Source organism: Rousettus aegyptiacus, unplaced genomic scaffold, assembly GCF_014176215.1.
Source record: "Rousettus aegyptiacus isolate mRouAeg1 unplaced genomic scaffold, mRouAeg1.p scaffold_m13_p_10, whole genome shotgun sequence".
Lineage (NCBI taxonomy): Eukaryota > Metazoa > Chordata > Mammalia > Chiroptera > Pteropodidae > Rousettus > Rousettus aegyptiacus.
In genome coordinates this window covers 16,351,848-16,364,275 of record NW_023416285.1, presented here as the reverse complement: position 1 = coordinate 16,364,275, position 12,428 = coordinate 16,351,848, and the positions used below count along the sequence as shown (strand labels likewise).

The 12,428-nt window shown below is 33.7% G+C and overlaps 1 long non-coding RNA gene and 1 pseudogene across 1 annotated transcript in view; both read right to left on the bottom strand.

Annotated features, from left to right (window-relative positions):
* Positions 1-11,902, bottom strand: part of LOC107504003 — a 147,827-nt gene extending 135,925 nt beyond the window's left edge. The window contains exon 1 of the long non-coding RNA XR_001595345.2: positions 11,822-11,902. This is a non-coding gene — a long non-coding RNA (uncharacterized LOC107504003). The remainder of the gene's footprint in view (positions 1-11,821) is intronic.
* Positions 3,059-3,177, bottom strand: LOC118609273 (annotated as a pseudogene).
* Positions 11,903-12,428: the final 526 nt, after the last annotated feature.

The following is a 12,428-nucleotide window of genomic DNA, read 5'->3' as shown; positions in this document are numbered from 1 at the left end:
CACTTGATTTTGCTAATGTTTCAGTTTTCATAAACTCAAAATGGGAACGGTATGAGTACCTCTGTCTTATTTCAGTCATGTATTTATTTATTTTTCATAGTTAGAAGCATTAATACATAAAGTGTCTGGCATATGGCAACTATACCACAAATGTTAGCTGTATTATCTTCAGGATAACATCTTGTAGAATACAAGAAAGAAGAGAGCAAAGTTCTTAAAGGTGAGTGTCCTAGATGAGCTTGCACACTAGCAGTGAATAAAACGACCTTAAAGGATTGTCGAACACAGGTTTCCATAGTGATAGTTCTGTATGAACAATCACAGTAATATAGTAATATCTGGTAAATGACACACATACACACACACAATTCTAATATGTACAGGTACTAACTTATTTAATCTCTATAAGAAATTTAGAAAATAACTACTATTGTTTTCCCCTTTATGGAAATGAGGAAATTGAGACATAAAGAAGTTATTTAACTTGTCTAAGCAAGGATTCAAACTCATATAGTGTACTTAGCTATTATTTTGTACCTACTATATGTGCAATTATATTTAAGATTCTTTGGCTGGAACTAGGAAGATAAGAAAATGGATCTCCTTACAAAACAAAGATTTAAGATTGATTGCATCTTTCCACGTGTGATACTCTTACTCTTTCACAAATATTGATTGTTCATTTATTCTGCCCTTACCTGTTGTCTACAATATTTTTGGTAGAATTTTCAAGTCATTCTTTTAAAGGCTTCTACAGAAAGACAGAAAGGAAGTTCTTAAGAAATTCTATTTGAATAATTTCTACTCCTTTTACTTGCACTTTGTTTTCCTTTTGCTATCCTTTAACTATTAACTGGATTAATGTTGACACATTGATCATACTCTTGTGACTACTTTATATTGTAAACATATGTATACTTATCAAGAATCACTGAATAATTGTTACCTAAAATCAGGGGTGTGATTCTGTCATCTTTCATTGCGCTGCCTAGGAAAGTTTGACCCCTGCATGTAGATTTCACATGCAGATATGCTATCGCTGTTCTTACCAGATTCAGATTGAGTTGATACTCTCTTTCATCTCTCCTAGCTCACTTTCCTGTGGATTCCTGCTGTTTAGGCTCACAACTGTAGAGTAGTATAAGTATCTAAAAAATCATTTTTAATCTACATAATTTTACCAAGAATCATACAATTTATATAAGTTAAAAAATTATTTAAAAGGCAGAAGTATTTTATGTATATATTCACTTCTATGGCAAAAGTAGAGATACATTTCCTTACTTTTTGGAGTATTATAAAACCCATAAGTTCTGGATTGAAAAGGCAATTGGGTAATGTGTGAAAAATGACTCTTAAATAAAACAGTTGCAGTCCCTGAATTTCCAGGTTTCAAGTATTAGGAGATTTTAGTTTTATTACTTTATTTACCCATTCGTTATATCTTTATTGAATGACTGTTATATATCAATCAGGCAAGTCATAGGAACTTCCAGATAAAGAGAGGTTAAAGGAAAAGTGATTTTAAATAATAGAAAAGTATGATCACCTGTTAAACACACAGAAATGTCAGCAGAGAAAGAAATAAAAGTTTTGACAGAATGAAAAGAAAGTTTCTTGAGAGGTAAAAGATGAATAGAATATAGTCAGACAAAGGAACTTGGAGTGGTGGGGTGAAGAGTTAAAACCAAGTAGAATATAAAAGGATCTGCTTAGGAGAGAGGACAAAATGGGGACAGCCAGGAAAGAGAATGTCAGGGTTAAGACTAGAAGTTTACTAAATCCTAGGGTGTAAAAATTATTCATCTACCCTACTAGGTCATGAGACTAAAGCGGGAAAGATATTAAAAGCCCAGTGTTTTCCAGTGAAGACATGGCTTAGTGTATATTTTGCTGCCCTAAACCAGTTTCCAATATTTCTAATACAAGCGATTAGTATTCACATGCCACCAAACTATAGCTTTCTGCCTTAAATACATTGTGTCTGATCTTTATACCTGTCATTCATTCATTCATATACCTACTGCTTTTAATTATTCACTCACCTTATGACTAACTAAGGCAAATATTCATTGAGTTCCTACCATGAGCCATGCAAGGCAGAGACAATCCCGGCCTTCATGAAAAATTTTAGTTATGGAGACTACCATAGGAAGATATACAAATTATATGAGTATATGATATCATTATAAATACATACACGTGAACATATAAATCGTACTGTCTCACTTCAGAGAGAGGAGTGCCTTAAATCCCTGTCTACAATGAAGTCAGAATATGTTCTCTATTCTTGCCATTTTCTGTTCCCAAGATATAGATATAGATGATATAGATAGATATAGATATAGATATAGATATAGATATAGATATAGATATAGATATAGATGAGCTTCTGGAGAACAGGAACACAAAGGGATACCTCAGAATCACACTTTTTATTGAATAGATACTTTTCCTAGTTTAAATAAACTTTCTTGGTTTTTGATATGGACTTGGTTCAATTTCTGGTGATCTCCAATACTAAACATGCCCCGCTGGGACCACTCTACTTTAAAATGTGTCGTATTAGCTGCTTCCACTATGTTTTCTTGTTACTTAACTATCTAATTCTTGTATTCCTTAAAGTCCAAGCATGCTTAATATCCATATTTGGTCTTGTTATTTCAACATAGTGATTTCTCTGTGGCATAAATATTCAACGAAGATAGTGTCTAGGCTTAATGTTTCTCACTCTGTCTAATCCAGGTTGCTGGGTTGCCAGGGACTTACTTTGTTAGTCATTCCAGGACCCAAGAAGACAGAGGATCTACCATCAATATATTAGCACACAAGAGCATGCCCAGCTGGGAAAGAGGTGGCAAGAAGTTATACCTGTTCTTAACTGCCTGGAACTAGGGATATGTATTTAAAAAAAAAAATAAGTATAAATTTAGGCAGTGTAAGGTGTTTTTTTTTTTTTTTTTTGAGACGTAGTTATATCCAATATATAACTGTTCATTTGTTACACTTATGTAGTATTTGGAAAGGGTATCTCTATGGTTTCTCCCATTTTTTAAAACACCTATAGCACCTGGTCTTCCTAGGTGGTCTCCCATCCAAGTACTACCCAGGTCCGACCCTGCTTAGCTTCCGAGATCAGATGAGATCAGGCACTTTTAAGGTGGCATGGCCGTAGACCATCTGTTTTTTAATAAATACAATTTGAAGAGAAAATTCGGTCTCATAGCACTTACATTTCAAGTTGAAGATCACAAAGTCAGAGGGAAAAGATATAAGCAGGTCTAAACCTCAAAACCAGGTCTGTTTTATCTTGAAATAAATCCACTTCTTTTCCTATTATACCATATCTACCTTACTTGGAGTGTGTTCATTAAACATATGTAAAGCCACAGGTTTTATGGAGCCCAACGAGACCATTCAGATAATCTGATTGAATGTCCTCATTTTATAGATGAGACACCAAAAGCAAGAAAGGTTAAATGGCTCACCCAATGTACTCTGTTAACTTCACCTCATCTAACTTCAAAAGTTACGCTTTTTCTGATACTCTACAATACCAGTAGGTTAAGTGTGATTAGCAATGAAACACTCAATATATATGTAGTCAAAGAAGTTTTATAACTGATGTATTATTTAACATCCTCAGTAGCTTGGTTGGAGACCTTCATTTATACCTTATGAGATTTCTCTTATCACTTTAGTGCCAAGGTTACAGACCAAATTAACATAAAAACATGCTGTTCTCTTCTTGTATCCTTATATACCTCAGACTCTGCCCTGCCGTTAGCAGTTTGCCTGTCTGTTTCTGTTCTAAATTGGCTCCTCACTAAGAAGTCATTCATCGATGAGTACATTCTTAGTATTTAAACTTGCTAAGCTATTGGCAGTCCAGTCTTTTTTTCTAAAAGGGCTTTCCAAACGAGCCAATTCCATGGGAGACAGAAACGAGTGTTTATACTAGACACATTATGAAAAATGTCTAACTCTCTACTTTATCACTCTGGTATCAAATACTATTCTTCCTAAATTCAGAATCATTCTGAACTCCTGGATCCCGGTACATACAGAGCCAATAAGATAGTCAAAATCCTCTATCTGAAAATTCAACTACTCAAATTCTTAGATTCTTCAAATGTAAATTTGTCTCAGTCATGGTGCCAAGGATAACATCTCCAGAATCTAGAACCATTTTCTTGCTTTCTCTCTTTTTGTTTTACTATGATTAACTCATTCTCACTTGGAACAATTAAAGTCTTATCTTTGGGTAAGTGTAGGGAAAAGACCTCATCTGTAATTGATAGTTTTTCCCACAGTTTTTCCTACCTATACCAAGTTGTATTTATACTATGTTGGAACATAATATGAACTTTCTATAATTTGTTTTTTAAGATATTAGTAATAGTTTTAAGATGCATGGAAAATAACTTTTTTCCCCAAAGCAAAAAGAAATAAACATGATAAAAATAATAAATTTCAAAGTAATTGATAGTATTTGTTGAGAATTTAATATACCAAATATTTGTTGTGGGTGAAGTTTAATATGTAGTCTTAAGTGAGCATTTTTGTAGATTTATTGATCTACCTCAGTTCTACCAGACATGATTACATGGAAGTAATATACTTTTGTCCCCAATGAGAGCTCTTATTAGGTTATATCTCTTCTCTGTATTTTAAGTCATTTTCCTAGGATAAATACTGTTAGGGAGGTTCCCTCCACATGCTCTTTAGAAACCAAATCTTAGTTATATTTAGGAAGGCTGAGTAATTTTCAATATTATATAGGAAATGATTTATCTAGGTGTTATATAAATGAGTACCTTTGAATTATGAATTATAGTTATGAATTGATTTAATATTCATTTGAAAAACAGAGTAACATACTATATTAGTCAGTGTTGTGTAGGTCCCTAACAGGTTAATAAAAGTGTTAAAGAAATATAAAAAAGTTGTGAACAGAGTTAAAAGAGAAGGAATGATGAGGTCACCAAAGTTGAGCGGGAGTGGGAATGCCATTCTTGTCCCTAGGCCTGAAAGGACAAGTGGGAGGGAAGAAGAGCAGCAACGGATTGCTGTAGAAGACGGCTGCAACCTTGGGTACAGGAATCTGGCCACTGACTTCTTGAGAACCAGTAAAGCAAACCAAGTCAGTAAATAACTAAACCTTACTCTCTTCCCACTTCCACTCTCCAAAATACTTCTAAATGACGCATCAATTTGAGAAAAAAAAAAAATGCAGTAAAAATTAGCAAGCATTTTGAACTAAATGATATAAAAATATCACATGTCAAAAATTGTCCTTTTATCAGATGCAATAAAAGTATTTTAAAATTAGACAACTAGTTATATATTTTAAAACATAGCAATCTTAGGGGCCTTTTCGTAAGCAATAAAAAGTAAACTTAACCATATTTAATAGCAAAACGTGTGAATCCTTCCCTTTCATATCCAACTTAAAACCCAAATGTCTGCTCTTACCATTTCTATTCAACATTTTACTTTAGAACATAACTAATATATTATGACAAGTAATTAAAATGCTACAAAATTTGAAATGAAGAAATAAAACTTTCATAGTTACAGACAATATAACTTCACACATGGAATTCCAATTAATAGATGATACTATTAGAATTAATGAATGAACTCAGCATTATTGCTGGACAAAAAATAAATATAGAACCCCACGAATAAATGCTACATTCAGCATTAATTGCTTAGAAATAAAATGGTTAGAAAATAAATTTGTCTACAGTCATACCACACTGAACAAGCCCAATCCCATCTGATCTCAGAAGCTGAGCAGGGTCAGGCCTGGTTAGATTTTGGATGGGAAACCACCTAGGAAGACCAGATGCTATAGACATAAAAAATAAGGAATTTTAAACTGACAAGGTCCTTGCAATCTGTGAGGTCGACCAAGGGTTGCCTTGCCTAAAAAAAAAAAAAAAAAAAAAAAAAATGAAAACGGAAAAGAAAAAAGAAAAAAGAAAAAAAAAAGAATTTTAATGTAGCAAAATTAAAGGTCAAAATCATTTTGAGTTGAAAATTTATTAAATTCATTATTGAAAACATATTGTGATAATCCATGTCATAATCAATGTACTCTAAATTAAAAAAAATATATACCAGTATTTTCTGGAATGTGGAATGCTCATTTAAGTTTTATACCAATTACAGAGGGATAGAAAGCCCAACACACTATAAGAAAAGATCAAATATAAAGACCTGTCACAGCAAGATACATTGAGTACCTAAATTTGTGAGACAGAGTTATAAAGTTTTTTAAATATAATAGAGAATATTTTATAACTTCACTTTGAAAATAACTTATTAAACAAGACAAAAAAGCTATCAACCACATTTGAAAACTATATTTGATTATGTTACAAGTAAGAAATCTTGATAAAAATCATTATAAAGGAACTAAAAATACTTGGTAAGAATACATATGAGTAAAAAAAGATAAATATCAAAATACATAATGACTCTCAAAAAAATATATAGTAGTCCCCTCTATTTGCAGTTACTTGCTCTACTTAGTCTGAAAATATTAAATAAAAAATTCCAGAATTAAACAATTCATAATATCTAAACTGCATGACATTCGAAATAGCATGATAAAATCTCTCACCGTCCTGCTCCATTACCCCTAAGATGTGAAACATCCCTTTGTCCTGTACAACCACCACACTATATACCATACCTCCCTATCAGTAACTTAGTAGCCTTCTCATTTTTCAGATTGACTGTCACCATATTGCAGTGCTTGTGTTCAGGTAACCTTTATTTTACTTAATAATGGCCCTGAAATACAAGAAAAGTGATTACGGCAATTTGGATATGCTAAAGAAGCCTTAAAATAAATGCCTCTTTTAAGTGAAATGTTCAGTGAAGTACAATCAATATTGGAGAGAGAGAGAGAAAGAGAAAGAGAAAAAGAGAGGGGGAGAGAGAGAGAGAGAGAGAGAGAGAGAGAGAGAGAGAGAGAGATATGAAGAGACCACAGTCACATAACTTTTAGTATAGTATATTGTCATACTTGCTTTACTTTATTATTAATTATTATTGTTAGTCTCTTACTGTGCCTAATTTATAAACTAAATTTTATCATAGGTATTTATGTATAGAAAAAACACAGTAGACATAAGTTTTGGTATTATCTTCAGTTTCAGGCATCCACAGGGGGTCTTGGAACATATCTCCACAGATAAGGTGGGGACTGCCATAGGCAACGAATCATTTAGAAACAAAGGGAGCAGAAAACTGCGAGGCACTTCATGAAAAAAGAAATATAAAATGGCCAACAAAGAGATAAAAATATTTCCAGCTTCACTAATAATCAGATAAATACATACATATTACAACTACAATAACATACCATTATACGTTATTTGGAAAAGTTTGAAAATACTAATTTTGATGAGAATGCAGAGATATAATAAATTCCTGGCCCAAATTCTTCACCCCTCCCTACATCCACACCTTTTGCCATATACCCAAGTGGCATCTCCCACTGTGAGTGGAGCGCCTTTCCCCACTCCTGACATTGTGATTAACCAGGTGGCTCGCTTTTGGCCAATGAGATATTAATGAATGCAATATTAGTAGAAGCTTCAAAAGTATGTGTGCCATTATCCTTGCTCTCTCATGCTTATGTTATTACCACAGAAAGAACATGCCCCTGACAGCATTCTGATCTCAATGGGATGAGGGGCACATGGAACAGACAGATTTAAACAACTGCAGTGTGAATCAGAGAAAACCTACAGATTATAATAATGAGAATAAATGATTGCTATGTTTAGCAACTTAGTTGAGGTGGTGGTCTAACAGCATTATTGTTGCAGTAATCAACCAATCCAGAGGCAATGGGAACGTTCACGAATTGGTCATAACAGTATGAATTGGTAGAACATTGTATGACATATGTTTTTATTATTTATAAAAATATAAATAAGTATATATATTCCCCTAAAACCCATAAATTCTACCCCAAGGTAAAGGATGTCAGGATATACTTAAAAGAAGGTTCAAAATGTCTGTAGTAATCAAAACTGGAAAAATACTGAATAGAATATATACATTGTAATAGATTCATAAAGTGCAATACAATATGAATATAAACGTATCTGGCTGCACATATCAATATGCACCCTACAAACATGATATCGAACAAAAAAAATATTGTTCCAAAAGACATATATTTTGATTCAATTTTATAAAATTCGAAAGCAGGCAAAACAATAGTGTTCAGAAATACATATATAAAACATGCATAAGAGATATGTCATTTTGGGGAGCTGACTTGAATCTTGGCTTCCTTCTATTTAAGAAATTTTCCACCAAGAGAAATCCAGTATGTCCAACCCATACATGAGAAGCTAACACTTCCACTACCATCCTGACATCTATGTCACGAGTATATAGTCCACCCTCAGCCAGTCAAACTTCTAGTCTAAAGTGAAGATTGGGCAATGAAAATTTATGCAGCTACAAAACACAATGTTCTCAGTGACAGGAGTGCCCACTGACAAGTATCTTTCTTCGGCAAGGTTTCAGCTCTCATACAGGCAGGCTAGCCTCCTTTGGACCTTGAGGTGTTTCTTTGTTTTGTTTTGTTTTGTTTTTTTTGTTTTTTGTTTTTTGTTTTTTCACACTAGTTCATCAGGCTCCTGGAACTTTTCTGCGTAAACCACTACAGTTTCAGAAATGTCTTCTCCTTTATAAGCCAGAGGCAATTCCTAGGCCTTACCAGTAAGAAGCCTGTGAGATACAATCTAACAAGATCTGAAGATGGACATAGGCTATTTAAGATTTTTCTTTTAACTTTTGGGCCAACAAGGTACTTAGAAAAGAATATACTCAGCCAACCAACTATACACCCACCTTCCTACTAGGTATCTGAGGCCCTACATAAACCTGGGCCGGCGATTCAATTTTTCATGAGTATAATTTATCAGAATTATTTTGAAACTACAATGGCCACTAAGCAAAGAGGCCTTTGTTTTCTGTCCAGAACACGCCATGAGGTTTGCTCCATTCCATCCTGTCTCTCTACAGGAAATTGCCTCATTAACTTCTGTGACATTGTAAGAGCAGCCACATTACCTCATGATGTTGGAAAATGTATTCAATCACCATTCTATTGCTTTACTTTAACATCCTTTGTGACTTCTAAAAGGGAATTTGTCCCTCTGAAACTGCTACATCCTTTTATTTTTCATTTTTAGTAATACAAAACCCTTTGAAAAGCCTGGAAGGGTTTATAAACCATGATAATTTGTAACAAACAAAAACATAAAAGAAAAATGTGCAGAACAGAGTAAATTCACAGGAGACACTGGTTTCACATTCATTTTGACTCTGGCAGCAAAATAAGAGCACCAGAGAATCAACAAAGGGAAAATAAAAGGTAGAAAAAAACCAAAAGGCTGACAAACAATTCTGAACATGAAATAAAGGCAGCAACATAGGAAAAACAAACTGAAATAAGACAAATAAAATCAAAAATAAATAAAGATAACCCAAAATAAAATTAATTGTCGAAAGCAGAAAGTAAATAAACTAAGTTGAATGATAAAAAAAAAAAAAAGGGAAGGAAGAAAATTTCAAATTCGGATTTGATTTTCTTAAGCAAGAGAGGTTCCCTAGGAAAAGAGAAAAAATATAAAAGCACGTGTACTATCTACTCCATAAATCTTAAGATATTTGAGAGATTTGAGATATGCTCATTCTTTTTCAAACACATATAGAGAAATATTTTGCTGTTCTCAAAACTACATTCGCTCATATATCCTACTGCCTTAGGGTATGAAGGGCTCAAAAGCAGAAGTAATTCTGGAATTTTGTTTCCAGCGTTAAGCTTTCATAAGTCCTTTCGTATGGAAATGAAACTAGTTGGAGAGGGGTATGGTAACATATTTTAAAAATTTAGCGACTCCATCCATCTATAAATCTTTCAATAATTTATTTGGCAACCTATTTAATTAGCCAACATTTTCCTTCAAATTGGTGAGCTATTCTCATCATAGGTCATTTCTAAGATGTCTAATTAGATACAACTGAATTTAAGTATTTATTCACTGTACATTGGGAATTTTCAAAAGAATCTCAGAGATACTAAAAGTTTTTCATTACTTAGTTTCTCACATTGTTTCCACACAGTTTATAGGAAGAGGTAAGAGGTATTTTATTTAAATACTCTGGCATTTTCTGGTAACCTTTCCCAACTGGGTGTAACTCTCCACAGCAGAAGTTGTCTTCAGGTCTGTTGAAGTATGACAAAGAAAAATATTTTGATTTGGATGGACTACAAAGTGCATCGATGAAAAAGAAAAGAAGAGGAAAATGAAATAAAACAAAGGAGATAATGTTGCAGAGCTAGGATGAATAAAGAATGTAAGTAACCTTTCATGCCAGGCCAAATAATCTTATTTTATGGGAAATGATAAACCATCAAATTTTAGAGTAGGTTGAAAAAGCTGAGACATACTCAAGAAAAATAAATTGGAAAGTGTTCTTGGCTTTAAAGAGAGAAAAAAAAATGAAGATAGGAACATCTGGTAGCTGCGTATTTATAGTAGAGGTTATAAAGTAATAAGCAAATCTGAACTATGTCGAAGGTGACATTTGTTTACTTCCCTAATTTAACTGTAGACACCTTGAAAACAGCCAGTTCCCCCCAAAACCTAGACCTTGCTGACAGCTGCCCAAAGCTCAACATTTGGCAGTAGCCTAGAGAAAATAATCTGGAATTGTAGATGCACTGCAAACTCTATGGTCCAGATAAAGTCCATTCCTCTCTTTTGGAGGGAAACAATTATTCATTTTATTGCATTTTTTTTTTTTTATTTTTGCCAAGAAGTGAAAAACATCAATTAACCAGTTTGAAGTTCAGATCATCCCTGACCAGTTACAGTGAGAGTGTGAGGGACATCAGGAAAAAGAGAGCTTGTCATCTGTACAAGGACTCACCAGAAGTTTAACATGTTGTGGAACATCTTGTACCATTTGGACACTATCCATCATTAAACATAGATGAGAAAGGAACCGTGATACACAAATGTACTAATGCCAAATAGATACACGTATTAAAGACGCTGCAACCATCTGGACTCAATATGGAACCCAGAATGTTACCATTTATCAAATTAAAATTCCCATTCAATATTTTATATTGTAATTCAATTTTGTTGATGACAACAGAATTATTCTCAATTTTTCAAAGTTGGTTTCAGCGGTAGTGCACAAAGTTAACATGTTTATCAGACTCAGGGAAGGTTGGTGGCCAATAGAGAACTTTACTAAAATCTCCTTGGTTTTTATGGAGTGAGGAAGGAGAGGGACAAATATTAGTCACTATCAGAGGAGTGTTCAAAAATTTTAAGAACAGGCATATTCGAGAATTATTCTTATCCCCATCTCTCAGAATTCATTCCCCCCACCTTCAAATTGCTTTCCTTTCTCATTATTTATTTGAATATTAAACTGATTTCAAAGTTGAACTCAAGTTGCACCTTCTCCATAAAACTTTCCTCATCACTGTCATCTGCTCCATTATAACGAGGTCTCCCCTTCTAAACCTGGAGACATTGTTGCTTCTACCAACGAGCTGGTTTTTAACATGTGCTGTCTACAAGTAGAGTAGAGATCCACCTTCTTTTCTTTCTTCCTTCTTTTTCTATCTAGCTACCTTCAATTTTTCCCTCTTTCCTTTCTTTCCCTTTTTTTGCCATTAACTATTTGTCATTAAAAATTGTATATGCCAAACACAAATAAATAAAATAGGAAAAATTAAAGAAAGGGGTAAAAGGTCCTGTACCTTGTCCCATAGGCCCATCTTGTAACTGAAACACCTCCATTGAAATCTTAGGATACCTCAATAGACCATTAATATAACCTGTAAAAAAAAATAATAATTTAATATAAATCATTGTGTGGTAAGTATTGACATTCCCTTTTGTCCCTGATATTGTTACTTAATATAACCAATATCCTCCTTTTCCCTTTTGTTCTTAGATAATTTCTGGTAAGAATGCTGTTTCACTTCTAATCTATCCAGACTTCTTAGTTCTTTTTAGGGCTAGTCCAGAGTTGAATCTACAATGGTAAGATTACAGGTATAGAGTTGGACAGTAAAAGAGACATAGAACGGGAATGATCGATGCACTGGGAGATCCTTCCTTTCTCCAGTATTGGCTCTCTCCCCTCCCAAACATTATTAAGTCTTTTTCTATATGCTCACCTACCCCTACCCCCACCCCCACCCCACCTGGCCATATCTTTTTTCTTAGTACTAAGTCTCTGAATCCCATGGTTAAATTTTCATAATTTCATAAATCTTTTTGCTCCCTAAAGTAATATTTTTCTTCAGATCCTGAGACTCTCAATGACCAAATATTAGTACACACAAGCATGTGCACATGCAC